This window comes from Balaenoptera borealis (genome assembly GCF_965194805.1).
Source record: "Balaenoptera borealis genome assembly, chromosome: 17".
NCBI lineage: Eukaryota > Metazoa > Chordata > Mammalia > Artiodactyla > Balaenopteridae > Balaenoptera > Balaenoptera borealis.
Window position 1 is genome coordinate 68,794,093 of NC_138876.1, and position 14,839 is coordinate 68,808,931.

Sequence of the window (14,839 nt, forward strand, 5' to 3'; positions counted from 1 at the left end):
CACTGATACTGTTTGGAATTCCTTATGAATACTTTTCATGCTGTTGTTTTACCTCCATCGCTATCCATTATCACTTCTAGTTGTTATAAGTGTATTTACCTCTCACAACTCCACCTGCCCTCTGCTAACACACTAGGGAGATGCTGAAGAGATGGCTTGTTAAATGTGCGTTTAAAGTAAGAGTGAAGACACGAGAGTCTCTCTCAAGCGCAGTACGTGGGTGGGTTTGGCGCACAGGCTTTGGGACAAACGTCTGGGTATGGGCGCTTCATAGGCTTATTAGATTCCTTCTTGTTCTTGTATGTCTGGCTGATTGAGGGTGTCAGACAAGCAAAGTCAGGGAAGACTGGGTTTGGAGTTGACTTCCACAGGAGCACCCTTGCTTTGCCATTTTCCATATTCTTTCCTAGACAGTTGACTAAGCACTAAAACTACCTGTCATTTCTTGCTCAATTCTCTTTACTTTAATCACCACACATACTTAATTCAGTAGTCTTGTAGAGCTCCTGGATAAAGCATGATTGGCGATAATGGGTGAATGAGAGAAGAGCCCTGCTCTCAAATGGAGAGTTATATCCAGTGCCAGGTATAATACAGATCCAGCAACGTGCTGGCAACTGCCAACTTTCTAAAGGTTGGACAGATATCACACTTGACAGCCCCCAGCTTATATTCAGAAAAGACGAAAACTCTAATTCGAAAAGATACATGCATCCCAACGTTCACAGCAGCAGTATTTGCAATATCCAAGACATGGAAGCAACCTAACATCCACTGACAGAGGAGTGGATAAAGAAGATGTGGTCCATATATACAATGGAATATTACTCAGCCATAGAAAAGAATGAAATAATGGCATTTGCAGCAACATGGATGGACCTAGAGATTATCATACTAAGTGAAGTCAGACAGAGAAAGACAAATATCATATGATACTGCTTACATGTGGAATCTAAAATATGATAAAAATGAACGTACTTACAAACAGAAATAAACTCACAGACATAGAAAACAAACTTATGGTTACCAAAGGGGAAAGGTGGGGGAAGGATAAATTGGGGATTTGGGATTAGGAGATACACCCTACTATATATAAAATAGATAAACAACAAGGACCTACTGTACAGCACAGGGACCTATACTCAATATCCTGTCATAACCTATAGCGGAAAAGAATCTGAAAAAGAATATATATGCACATATATATAACTGAGTTACTTTGCTCTACACTTGAGACATTGTAAATCAACTATACTTCAATAAAAAATTTTAAAAAAGGCCCCAGGACTCCCTAGAATGTGCACGATATTTGCTTCAGGTTGATATCACCCCGAACACCATAGTGGAATCAGATGTTCATTTTTTTTCCAATGAAAACAAACCCCAAAGAGCATATTAGCCTGTCAGGGTAAATGAAAGTCAAATATTTCCAACTTGGTTAGTGGACAACTATTTCTTAGCTGGTACTTTTCTCTGATATACATTTAGTTTTCTTCTGAAAGCCTGACCTTACGTTGATAGTAATTGAACTGTGAACAAGATTTTTCATATGCTTAGGTGTTTTCTTGTATCTCAAATCCCATTAGTATCTTTGTTGTTTTGTGGATAAAATAACTCCTCCTATGTTCACAATGCATCACAATTCAGGAAGGACTTTGGCCTGAATTATTAGTATTCGTTTTTCACAACAGCTTCTATAGGAAGCTAGAGCAAGCATTATTTTTCCTTCTCCAATCCACCGCCATCCCGTACAGGAGGTTCAGAAAGCTGAAGCTGAAACTCACAATCATGTCTTCTGACTCTGAACCTGGTGGCTTTTTCCCCTAATAAATCAGTTATTTTCCATTTTACCCCATTATTTTGTGAATAATTGCCAACTTAATCATCCCTGGACACAAATGTTAAAAACATACAGACTAATGTAATGCACAAACTTGCAAAGAAAAAATGCATTTGTATGAGTTTCAAACTTTTCATTGCAACTTTTCATTGCAACTCAAGGAAACAGAATATTGGTTTTTAGGTTTACTTATTCTTTCTGCACAAACCCACAACCAATGAAAATACAAAGAAGTAATAATGCCCCTAGAAATGGAATAGAGTGAGTTAAAGTGCTGGTGTTGCTTTCTAATAATTTTAGCAGTACTATTATGTTGATCGGAATATCCTTAATAGAAGCTTAGGTTAAAAAACGTATGGGAAAAACAACTTTTCGGTAAAAATATGTCTATGAGATAATTTGGATTAAATAAGTTGAGGATTAATAACTTGAGGAAAGCGTTGAAGATATGTTGATTTTAACATTTCAACAAAAGCAGACTAGAAGGTTAGATTGATTACACCACTGAAAATACATTTGTTGGTGACATGAAACTCAGTTAAACTCAGTTAAACAGGAAAAGACAGCTTTGTAGGAAGTTTGCACCTTCTCAGTGGACAGCGGCCAGAAAACTTGTAGTTGTCTAGGTAGGAGTCATGGGGAGAGGGCAATAGGACCTACTAGTTATTCCTGGAAATTCACCTCATCTTGAGTCATTGCTTTGCCTGACCATGGGGATGAATGGAGAGACCAAAATAATATTCCAGCCAACGATAAGGCACAACTTTATTTTGTCTGATGGTGACACCCTATTTTTCTCCAGATAAATTCTGAGCTCATATAATTTCTGTCACCCTTTGTTGGAAGAAAAGCACAGTTTTGACTGATGCAAATGGTTTTAAATTATATGGCAGGGACTGTTTATTGCCCACCTCCTCATTCATTACCATCTTCATTCAAAACAAGATCCTGATTTTATGTGCAGTGGTTATGTGCCCAGCTTTAGGTGACATCTCCCAGTTCTCCTTGTGCCCACATGAAATCCTTTCCAATGAGATGTAATGAAAGGGTTATGTGGGACTTCTGGGGTGGCTGCATAAAAAAGGGTGAGTGGCCATTTGTCGTCTAACATGGATGGAGCTTCCGCAGTCATCTTTTTTTTAAAAAAAATTGAAGTACAGTTGATTTACAATGTTTCAGGTGTACAGCAAAGTGATTCAGTTTTATATATCTATATCTGAATATGTGTATATATATATATATATATATGTATACACATATATATATACATACATACAGTCACATTCTTTTTCAGATTCTTTTCCATTATAGGTTATTACAAGATATTCCTAATTCATCCCTCCCCCTCTTTCCCCTTTGGTAACCATACGTTTGTTTTTTTAGGTCCGTGAGTTTATTTCTGTTTTGTAAATAAGTTCATTTGTATCATTTTTTTAGATTCCACATATAAGTGACATCATATGATATTTGTCTTTCTCTGACTTACTTCACTTAGTATGATAATCTCTAGGTCCATCCATGTTGCTGCAAATGGCATTATTTCATCCTTTTTTATGACTGAGTAATATTCCATTGTGTGTATATATGTGTGTGTGTGTGTGTATGCCACACCTTCTTTATCCATTCATCTGTTGATGGACACTTAGGTTGCTTCCATGTCTTGGCTACTGTCAATAGTTCAGCAGTCATCTTGAACCATAAGATACTCTCACTGATGGAATGTTCCATGGTGGAGCAGAGAGGGAAAAAAGCCTGGGTCTCTAGTGACTATTATCCCAGCCCTGACAACCAGACTCTGGACTTCTTTTACTTGAGAGAACAAAACCTTTTGTGGCTAAGGCCCTATTTTGATTTCTGCTATGTGTAGTCAAAATCCCTAATGACATCTTCTAACTAACACTACTATTTTTTTTCCTCATTCTACCACCATCCTATAATTAAAATGTTAGGAAAACATGGGTTTTTAAAGCAAACCAGAAGAGTCTGATTTATGTTCAAAATAGAAAAAAACAAAACCTGTGGTTAAATGAGAGATTTGAAGACATAAGGAACTACACAAATAACCGTGCAATTACAAGTTATGGTAAATGCTATGAAATCCATAGGGGCAAGTGGGAACACAAAATTCCCTCAGCAGGATTTAAGCTCCAACTAATAATTAACTAATATTTAAGGCAGTTTAAGGTTTCTGGGTCGATTAAAGAATGTTAGAAATTGCTCATTAGCTATGGAAATGAAAAGCAGAAATGGATTCCTCTAGCTTTTGGTAATTTCCCAGGCTTCAAGTGGATTTCATTATGGTGTGAATTGCCCTTTAGCATCTTAAAAAAAAGCCTGAAGTCTTTTTGTAGGCAATAACCAGTACTCTACCTGCGTTTTCTTATAAGAGGTTAAATTGTAACCCCCCAATGATAAATTTTCATATTTCACATCCAGAGGAGGAATTTTCATACTTTCAAAAAATTTGCTGAAGATAGTTTATTATTGTCTTACCTAATTGCAGAATTTTATTGGATAAAAAGATGGTAACAAAACAACCCCTCTGAAGGAATGCTGAGACATGTTTATTCATGAGAAAAACTTAATTACCTCTCTTCACCTGCAGACCTTTTCCCTTTTCTCCTTCTCACTCTTGCAAATGAGACTTCTGTTTTTGGTTGAAAATACAGATTCTGCCTTAACTTGAATAGCAAGGATTTTCTAAAAAAAACCTCCTGAAACCCAAGGTCTCTATGCTTTAAAGGAATTTTTTAAAAGGGTTTGTTCTTTTTTTTTTTTTAAACAACACCTTTATTGGAGTATAATTGCTTTACAATGGTGTGTTAGTTTCTGCTTTATGACAAAGTGAATCAGCTATACATATACATATATCCCTATATCTCCTCCATCTTGCATCTCCCTCCCACCCTCCCTATCCCACCCCTCTACGTGGTCACAAAACACCAAGCTGGTCTCCCTGTGCTATGCAGCTGCTTCCCACTAGCTATCTATTTTACATTTGGTAGTGTATATATGTCCATGCCACTCTCACTTCGTCCCAGCTTACCCTTCCCCCTCCCCGTGTTCTCAAGTCCATTCTCTAGGGGCACGACAGGAATAAAGAAAAAAGGGTTTGTTCTTCATATATGTCTCAGTTACGTGTCAGTTATACACCTCAAATTAGGATTTTAGAAACTCAAAGTAATACATAAGTGACACACTATTCTTAGACTGGTGAGATTGACTCCATAACAATTACTAATGGTTACTCCGACGTTGCCATTAATAAACTAGCAAAGTTTAGGAGGAAAAAATATGAATACACAAACAAAAATACCTTATTCAATTTGATTTATGTTTAGCTACCAGGAAATGGAAATTATTTGGGAAATCTGATTAGTGTAGATTGTGTTCTCCAAACTGTTGCATGACGTGGCACACAAAGAAAATAAAAATATCAATTATGCACAGCACATTGGAGTAAGCAGATGAGGGGACTCTGGCCAGTCTGGCTCTTCCCAGCCATCCTGAACTGCGGACATGGGCATTGTGACATACCTGTCATCTCTTTGTGGCCCACTGCCAATGCAGAGGGACTACTAGGGTGTTGGATTCTAGAGAATTGAATTGGGCTATGAGGTTTTTAAACTGATGTTGCTATTTTTTCCAAAAAATATGATGTAGATGGGCTTCCCTGGTGGTGCAGTGGTTGAGAATCTGCCTGCCAATGCAGGGGACACGGGTTCGAGCCCTGGTCTGGGAAGATCCCACATGCCGCGGAGCAACTAGGCCTGTGAGCCACAACTACTGAGCCTGTGCGTCTGGAGCCTGTGCTCCGCAACAAGAGAGGCCGCGATAGTGAGAGGCCCGCGCATCGCGATGAAGAGTGGAACCCACTTGCCGCAACTAGAGAAAGCCCTCGCACAGAAACAAAGACCCAACACAGCCATAAATAAATAAATAAATAAATAAAGAATCCTGGTCAAAAAAGGTGATGATTTAAAAAAAAAAATGATGTAGAGATATTGAAAATAGAATATTAAAAAAATCAGAGCCTTAATTTCTATATTTGTATGTATTATGTACCGTGGTGTTTTTAGAGTAAAAAAAAAAACAAAAGTAGTCTGATTTGACCAATAAGAAGAATCAGTTGGACAACCAACCTAAATCTCCACTTCACAGAAGCACAGACTCATAGAAGTCATAGACTCATAAACTCATAGACTCATAAAGTCAAGGATGGACTTTACAAATCATCTTATTTAACTTATTTTAGAATTGAGGAAATGGAGGCCTCGAGTAATCAATGATACCTCAAGTAACCAAATGTATACTGTACAAAGATTTCGCATACCTTTTCTAATTGGAATCTTCCAGTAACCCTTGGCAGTACTCCCTATTTTTGTAGGGGTGGAACCAGATTCAGAGAGGCTAAGTGACTGACTCCCAAATCGCTGTTTCTCAAGGCAGAGAAGGAACCCCTCATCTTGTACTCTCCTACTGCATTACAGAACCTTCCATCATGATCACATTTGAGCTATCCATTGCACTTAATGCACAACTAAGTTAAGGCAGTTTCCTTTGAGTTCCATGAATATTTTCACTGAGGCCAGTTCTGTCTTAAGGGAGTTGCTCAAATGAGTAAATTGCATTTGTAGCATGAAGAAATGCCATCACCCCTACCCCACCCACATCCCTAAAATTTGTGAAACCCTCTCCAACTTTCTTCAGGGTTTTAAAGTGGTGACGTCCAGGAGAAGTTATGCCACTGAAGAAGGTACGGGAGGGTATACATCGGGTACATCTCCCTGCAAACTTACCATCGGTCTTTCACTTGTGGATTCTATCTGGCAAAAGGAAAAAGAAGGCATAATAAATATTTATCTAGAGTGGAGCTCTCGAATGTCATCCTATAGCAAGAACATGCACTCCTAACCACGGTCAGCAACACACACAAGTAGGCATAGATACCTGGGCGGGAAACACCATCCCCAAGCCAAACAGCCTGTGCCTCTGTCCTGGCACGGAGACAGCTCCTTGAAACAGAAGTAGGCCTGCCAGAGCAGGAGAGACAGATTTGGAAGTTCTGCTGTCTCACTTACTAGTCGTGTGATTCTGGACAAGTCAACATCCTCTCTGAATCAGTAGTTTCTCGTTTTTAAAATGCAATAGCTCTGCCTGTCTTCCAAATGACTGAAAATTCGTGGAGCGCTTGATAAACACGAAATGACTTGTAAATGTTAGGCACTCTAATATTTTGGTCTCTATTTACAGAAAATAATCTATGTCATTGTGTCAGGGGGAAAAGTGGCTCAGGGTCTTATCAGTGTCTCTGTCTTCATGGCACAGCTATCATTCCATGAGTGATAAATGGATCCGGAGCCCACATGGATCCCATTTCTCCATCTATTCCGGCACCTTCCCCCCTCATCAGATCAGATCAGTCGCTCATCCTGTCGATTTTGTCATCTAAATGTTTCTCAGTTCTGTTCCCCTTTCTCTATTTCTTTCTTCACTACCATAGTTTATGCCTTCTTCTTTTTTCCAGATCACTAACAGCTTCTAAGGGTCTGTCTCCTACCTGCTTCCTCTTAAATTCATCTTCAACTCCCCTGGGGAACCAGAGCAATCTTCTTAGATGCTAGCCTAACCATGTCTCTTCCCTGTTCAAAATTCAACGTCTTCCCAAACATGGCTTAAGTGTTAAAAAGGCCTTCTAGATTCAAGCACCAGCATGGTATGTGCCCAACCAACTCCACTCCCACCAAAATGGTTGATCTCTTGTTTATTCACTAAGAAAATTCAGACATCAATGAGGCCTTCCTTGACCTCCCCTTGCCACTCACACACCGGGAATTCTATCACTGTCCCTCTAAAGCCCACCCAGAATTTAGCACACCACAGGGGCCTGGTAAATGTTTGTGGAATAAAAGAATGGATGTCTAGATGGTAATGTACTCCTTTACGAGTGCTTCTTCAACCCAAATGTAAAATATCTTAAAAAATAATTGGTTGCCCCACCCTCTGGTATTTTCAAGCCTACCTAAGTATCTGATTAGCAATTGCCTGAGACAAGATCTTTTCATATCTGCATATCATAGTATAATATAAGAAAAACTAGGGCACGCCTTTTTCAAATAGCACATGATCTTTCATCTTTAAAAGGCTTTCTTTTTTCAATGAGCTGCAATCTTTCTCTAAAAGATCATTTTCATTCAGTAGACTCAAAAAAAAGAATGAAAAGCTGAATGCCTGACTTTACTCCCAATCAGTTTGAAAGCCATCACTTAGTTCTTAAGTTGTCCTTTCCGAGAACAAAGGCTCAGGTATTTGGATTCTGAAGCGTTCCCATCAGCCTTCTGGCAAGTGAGGTGATAGCAAGGTGAGTGTGAGAGCAGAGGGAGGGATTCTCGGACGCATCAGCCTTCTGGCAAGTGAGGTGATAGCAAGGTGAGTGTGAGAGCAGAGGGAGGGATTCTCGGACGCACGTGTCCCTGTTCTTTTCAAAGACAGCCCTGAACGCTGGCCGGTATACAGCTGCAGGGCTCAGTCCTGGCTTATCTCACTTTGTTTTGGAAATAAACTGCAGGTTGCAAACAGAAAGAAGACTATAGCTCGGGAAGGCTTAGGCATGACAGGACTGTCTGTTTTTTCTCATTGCCTCATTTTTGCTCAGTGCTTTGTTTCCAACTTTCCATAGAAACCATTACTAACTATTCTTCCCTCACCTTCTAGAAAAGTGCTTTCAAAACTCACTAAACTTCCCGCCTACCTGGGGCAGACTCCTGAATATTCGAGAAAGGGGTTCTGGCCTTAGTGCATGAGCCTAGAAATCTCAAACCAAATTTCTAGACACTAAACACAGCAAATGGGTGTGGGACCTGAAGTTATTTAGTTTCTAGGGCTTGTATAGGAGATCAGGGGTGAGAAGCATGTGCCTGGAAAGAGTTCAATTGCTCAGAAAAAAAAAAAAAAAAGGCAAAACAAACTAAGAAATCAATATGCAAACAAACAAAACAAAAAGCAGGCTGATTACTTCTCCCCTCCTGCACCCCCTCCCCCAAAAGTCATTTTCTCAGGTTGTATAATATTTCAATTCCAGATGCACGGTTAAAAGAGCCTTGAAAGGACACAGCCTCCAAGGAATCTGAAAACCAACTAAAGAAGCGAGAAGTTGAAAGTCAAAAGTTGTCGTCTTATATTGCACAAAGCTCTACACATCACAGGCTCTCATTTCAAACGTCAGAGGTTAGCCTCCATGCCTCTGACACGATGGCAGGCATGAAGCATTTCTGGAAGCTGCTTTGCCCTTTATGGGAAAAATGGGAAGCACAGGATTTGACTGTCATGGAACAGCTTAGTATGAGGAAGACTCTTCTTGAATGATTCATATTTCTGAGGTACCCCTAAGATGCCCACACCCATGCTGAGAGCAGAGCTAAGAATTTTTATATCTATATGATATGGTGTACTCTTGGAGACCAGAAGCTGGATCAAGAAAATCTCTTAACAGAATTATACATATTTAATCATTGTTTCTGGCAACAGAAATCCATAAATAGGACATGGGTTGAGGTTATTAAGAAGAAATGTATGAAACTACCAAGTGATTGATAACCTCAGGGGCTCAGGGAGAAGGAATTTTCAGCCAGGGTGCCAGCATTCATTCAACAAACCTCCAAAGCGCCACCCTGTGTACCATGTGCTGTTGGCGATGCCCAGAAATCTGGGTATGTGCACCTGGTTCATGAGCTAATCTCCTTCCACCTGCAGAGGGAAAAGGAGAGGATGCTCTGAAAAGTTCCACCTCAGCTTCGCTCTCTCCCAAGGGCACAGGTGCTCTTACGGATGTGCCCAATGTGAGTCAGAGGTGCTAAGAATAAAAGCTCACATTGATTGAGCCCACGGTAGGTGCCAAGAACAGTGCAGTAACAGCCCACAAAACTGAGGAGGCAGGACTATTTTCTCCATTTCAGCTGAAGGAACTGAGGTCCAGACAGGTTAAACAGATTTTCCAACGTTACATGGCTAGTTGGGAGAGCCACGTTGGGCAGGAACATGGTTTTCTACCATCTCACCAGACTTCCTGGCACTTTCCACTCTGTGTCGTGTTTCTGTAGCTTCTTCTTCTGAAATACTGGCATAAAGATTGGACAATACATCTGCCACACTGCTCTAAATGAATAGACTCTTATCTAGTGAATCAACATACCAAGCGTCCCTTGGAAAAGGAAATATCTTCCAGTGTCTGGGATCTGGGGCTCCATCCTTAGTAATTTTGTTTGCCAAATGATTATCTTAAAATGCAACCCACTTTAGCTTGGAGAATGTGGCTAATGTGTTCCCGTCTGCCACGCCCCCCGGCCCAATGTACTGAGTAGTGGGGTGTCCTGCTTACCACAGACATTTATAAACATAAATAGCAGGCTGCAAAGAGAGTCTGAATGTCTTCTGATACGTCGTAGTAATGGTAGGACATCAGTTGTTTTTTAAAAAATTTACCTTATTGAAGTATAGTTGATTTATAATGTGTTAATTTCTGCTGTACAGCAAAGTCATTCAGTTATACAAGTATATACATTCTTTTTCATATTCTTTCCCATTATGGTTTATCACAGGACATTGAATATATTTCCTTGTGCTATACAGTAGGACCTTGTTGTTTATCCATCCTAGGTATACTAGTTTGCATCTGCTAATCCCAAACTCCCAATCATTTCCTCCCCCACTCTCCTCTCCCTTGGCAACCACAAGTCTGTTCTCTACATCTGTCTGTCTGTTTCTGTTTCATAGATAAGTTCATTTGTGTCATATTTTAGATTCCTACATGTAAGCGGTATCATATGATATTTGTCTTTCTCTGTCTGACTTACTTCACTTAGTATGATAATCTCTAGGTCCATCCATGTTGCTGCAAATGGCATTATTTTATTCTTTTTTCATGGCTGAATAATACTCCATTTTTACATGTATCACGTCTTCTTTATCCACTTACCTGTAAATGGGCATTTAGGTTGTTTCCAGACATCCACTACTTTTAATTTAAATTGCAAGTGACACTCAGGATCATGGAGTTTATACAAAGTACGGAAAAAATTTATGCACGTAAGCACAGGCATGGGGCTTCGTGGCTCCCACAACACCAAACAAAACCAGAAGGATTAGATGGAGGAGAGATGATGTGTGCAAAACACCAGGGCATAAATAGTATAAAAAATCATGATCAAGTCCAATCGATGGAGGTTTCCAGCATCTAGGTGATTTTCACCATCAAGTGTGGGGTGCTAGTGATGGCAGACAGGGCTCTCGTGGTTTCCCCTTGGACAAGGGTGGTTGCGTTGCTCTCTGACAGTTGGCATGCGGTTTACCAATTGAAACCTTCATTTTATCTAAGCCAGTTTCACGGATTTTATATTAGAAGTATATAAGGCTAGAGCTTTATTTCATATGTCATGGCACCAGAGGGGCTATTTGCCTTTTTCGTATCCAGCAACTGCCCTCTATTTTTGTAAATGGCTCTGATTTTTGGCTTTGGGGGAATCATTTCTCCCCCCTTGCTATCCCATGGACTTTTAGGAATATTCACACCTCCCGCCCCTCCCCCCATTATGAAATGCATTCTTTTTACCTCTCCTCAGCAAGAGTGATTGTTTCAAAGACTAAGCGTTGGCCAAAGCCAAGTCATTCAGAGCTGGTGAGACTCACTTCAGAAGCTATGCTGTTTGAGCTGAGCACTGTCATCCACTGACTTAAGACTGTGAGGATGAAAAGTTGGAGTGGCAGCAGCCACACTGTAAACATGAGGGCATACACATGTCTAAACATAGAGCTCTCTGCAGCAGGCAGAGCCAAGAGAGGTATGGAAGGAAAAAGAGTAGGAGACTTTAACTGAGCTCCAGTACAGCTCCAGCTGCAGTGAGCAGTGGTCCCTGGAATTATCATTTGTAAGCCAAAACACTCTTGTTGCCTAAGCCAATTTGAGCTGATTCTTTTTCTATTTCAACCCGAAGTATTCTAAATTACATACACACACACACACACACACACAAAATGTAAAACTTTAACTTAAAAAACAGCTTGCTTTTATGATTCAAACAACCCTTATGAATCCTACTATTATTTCACTTCCAATCAGCACATTCCTATCTGAATTATTTAAAATTTTTTCGCTTAAGAATTAATTATGAATGGTGACTTTTGTGTTTAGGACAATTTAAAGATACAATTCTTGTTAAATATGTATGACATTGATTGTATCAATGTACCATTCACTTCACAGAACTGGGAAATTTGTAATCTCGCCAACCTCCTCAAATTGCCTGTGAGTACTACTATCTTGTCTCATTTCTCTGAAGTCTCAAAAGAGTGGGGAAATAAAGTCTTAGAATCCATTCATTTGTCAAGGAAATGCAGTCCATGACATATGGAAGATCAAGCTGATTTCATCAAAGTCGAAGGTTGAACTGGTAATAAAACAGATATAAGTAAAAGGAATGTAATATTACTGCTTTTCTGGCAATTGTTCTTATGTATTTTAAAACCTCAAATGACGGTGATGCTTCTAGAAATATATCCCTGTTCTTCACAGCTGGTATCTCCAAGTGCACTAGATTTTTGTTTCTTATGGCATACAAAGAATTCCCTTAAAAACTGAGTTAACAGTAAGTCACCCATGTTACTTACTGTTGACCATGCACGATTTAGCACGAAAATTGACCATGCACAATTTAGCGAAAAGGCCATTGTGTATCTCTTAATTTAGGAGTTTCTCAAAGATCCGTTTGGCTCTAAAGATGTAATATGATATTACAGACATTTAAACAAAGCATGTGTTAATGCTTCCTGAATTTTTCAATTTTCATTTGGCCCTTGGAGATTGCCTATTTAATTAGTAGCTACTTCCTGCATGAACTGCAAAGTAAGTGAACCTAAGCGTTCAATAATGTCAAACGTACATTATCAAGTATATTCAGTCTCAAGGTGAACTTGGATCATGTAGCTCTCACTAAAGTCATTAACAGAAGATCTTCCTAAACCACTGATAGCTTCCTTACCATTTCCATTCCATGTCACGGTTTTTGTCATTATCATAACCACTAAGAATAAAACTCCCTTAGCTGGGAAAAATAGTCGACTTTACAACTGAATCTTGCAAATATTTCTCTTGGTCCGTTGTTTGTCTTTCAACTTTGTTTATGGAGTTTTCAGCTATTCACAACCAGCCTTTGATTTTAATATCACAACAGTGCCAGATTAGGGGTAAAAATAACCACATTCTTTCCAACTTGTTTGGTTGTGGAACAAATGGCCCACGGGCTTTTAGAGTTAGGTTTTACCACTCTCCACAGCCCAATACGACCCTGGCCTCGCTGGGATTGTAGGTATCTGTGATTAGGTTTTTTAACAGCTTTTGCATAAAAGCAAGCACATAGAAGACTCTATTAGAAACAGTAAGAGTCAAATAATTGTTCTTAATCACTTGGTCAGTCAAGGTTCTAATCTGTGATTTTCTTATATTAGTACCTTCAGATTAATCAATATTCACATCGAAATTTTATTTGTATTCACAATTATTCTAATTAGTAATAAATCTATGATATCTAAGGGTCAAGCGGGTAGTCGCCCACTTTCCTCTTGCATTCTTTTTCCATTTTCTTACGTAGAATGCATTTAAAGACCATACAATGCATTCTCTTCTTTCAGAGGGTAGTGAAAGCACTAGTTCCTTTCTGTGTATGAGCTGACTTTTCTAACAGTTAATAGTAGCGGCGAAGTATCTGCTGTTGTTTTGGAAAAAAAGGAGCTAGTGACCTGTTTTTCACAAGGCTAATGAATCTGTTCTATTCATATTGCTGTCCAGTGTTTTGGTTTTGTTTTGTTCTTTAAGAAGTGAAGATTTTTTTCTCCCTAAAAATTGAAAATTCCTTGAAGGTTCAATGAAGCTTAAAGCTTTCTCATGGGTCTGTTTTGAAACACTTATTTTAAGACATAGAATGACTCGTTTCCTTGCAAGACCCTTGGGCAAAAAAAAAACAACAAAACTTTTAAATAAAAGATATAAAGTTTGAGGTTCTATGATGACCTGAAGAACAATTTCGTCGTCTAAATGGATATGTTGCTTCATCTAAGGGTTTGTGTCTCAATGTTCTTGAATGGAGCGTGGTCACTGCATTAATACTCTTGCTTCCTATCCCCTAACTTGTGTTCCTCTTGGAGTGTCAGTACAGCTAAAAATTATCCTACTGTACGTCATCAGCGGGCAAGTGAGTCTCAGGTCTTCAGCTGAGACTGCCATTAAGGATGTGAATTCCTGAACTTGGTAGCAAAGCATTCCCTCCAAAGAGGGTGGTGGTGTATTTAATCAGCTTAGCCTCTCTTGCCTATGGTGACCCTAAGCTGTAGAGCCAACGCATAAGCAGAAAGGAAGAAAAAAGCCTTCTTGGGAATTACAAAGAAAGAGAAGAAGAAATAAAAAGTATTATAAAGTGTCTACATTTAAAAAATGATTCCAGGATAGAAAATACTTCTAAAATGATGTTAAGATCTAGAGTCCCAGTAGGGACCTCTTTCAGTCACAATACAATTGACTTTTCAGCTTCCATATTAATTACTGTAATCACAACTCCAAAGCAGCCAAATGTATTGACTCAGAAAGACTTCTTTAGGGGTTATAATCTACACAAGTTTTGGGGGAAAATAACATGATCTTAAAAAACGAGGAATCACTTTTTTCTCCACCAGTAGAAGGGAACACTCAGTGGGTTGGGATGGAGACAGAGGAGGCTGGTGGCGGCTTGGCTGAAAATTTGCCGTGAGAACAAAAACTACCTTTGGAGTTTACTGTGGGCAGAGTGCCCTACTGGTGGGGAAAGGGGAAATTAAAAAGGAACACTATTATTAAGGAGATAACTATATTTTTGGAAGCTCTTCATTCATACATATATGCAAACCTGAAGATAAAAGAGCCTTTTAAAGATCAACACTTATAAAGCAACACGGACAGTCTAAGGAGAGCATGGA

The 14,839-nt window shown here is 39.3% G+C and overlaps 1 protein-coding gene across 5 annotated transcripts in view; it reads right to left on the minus strand.

Annotated features, from left to right (window-relative positions):
- The window catches only part of SULF1 (sulfatase 1), a 162,365-nt gene that overhangs the window by 90,855 nt on the left and 56,671 nt on the right, over nt 1-14,839 (minus strand). The window contains exon 3 of one of the 5 annotated variants that reach the window (XM_082363399.1): nt 6,640-6,666. The exons of the other annotated variants lie outside the window; for them this stretch is intronic. The gene's annotated coding sequence lies outside the window, so the exon portion shown is untranslated. The remainder of the gene's footprint in view (nt 1-6,639; nt 6,667-14,839) is intronic. 5 annotated transcript variants of the gene reach the window in all.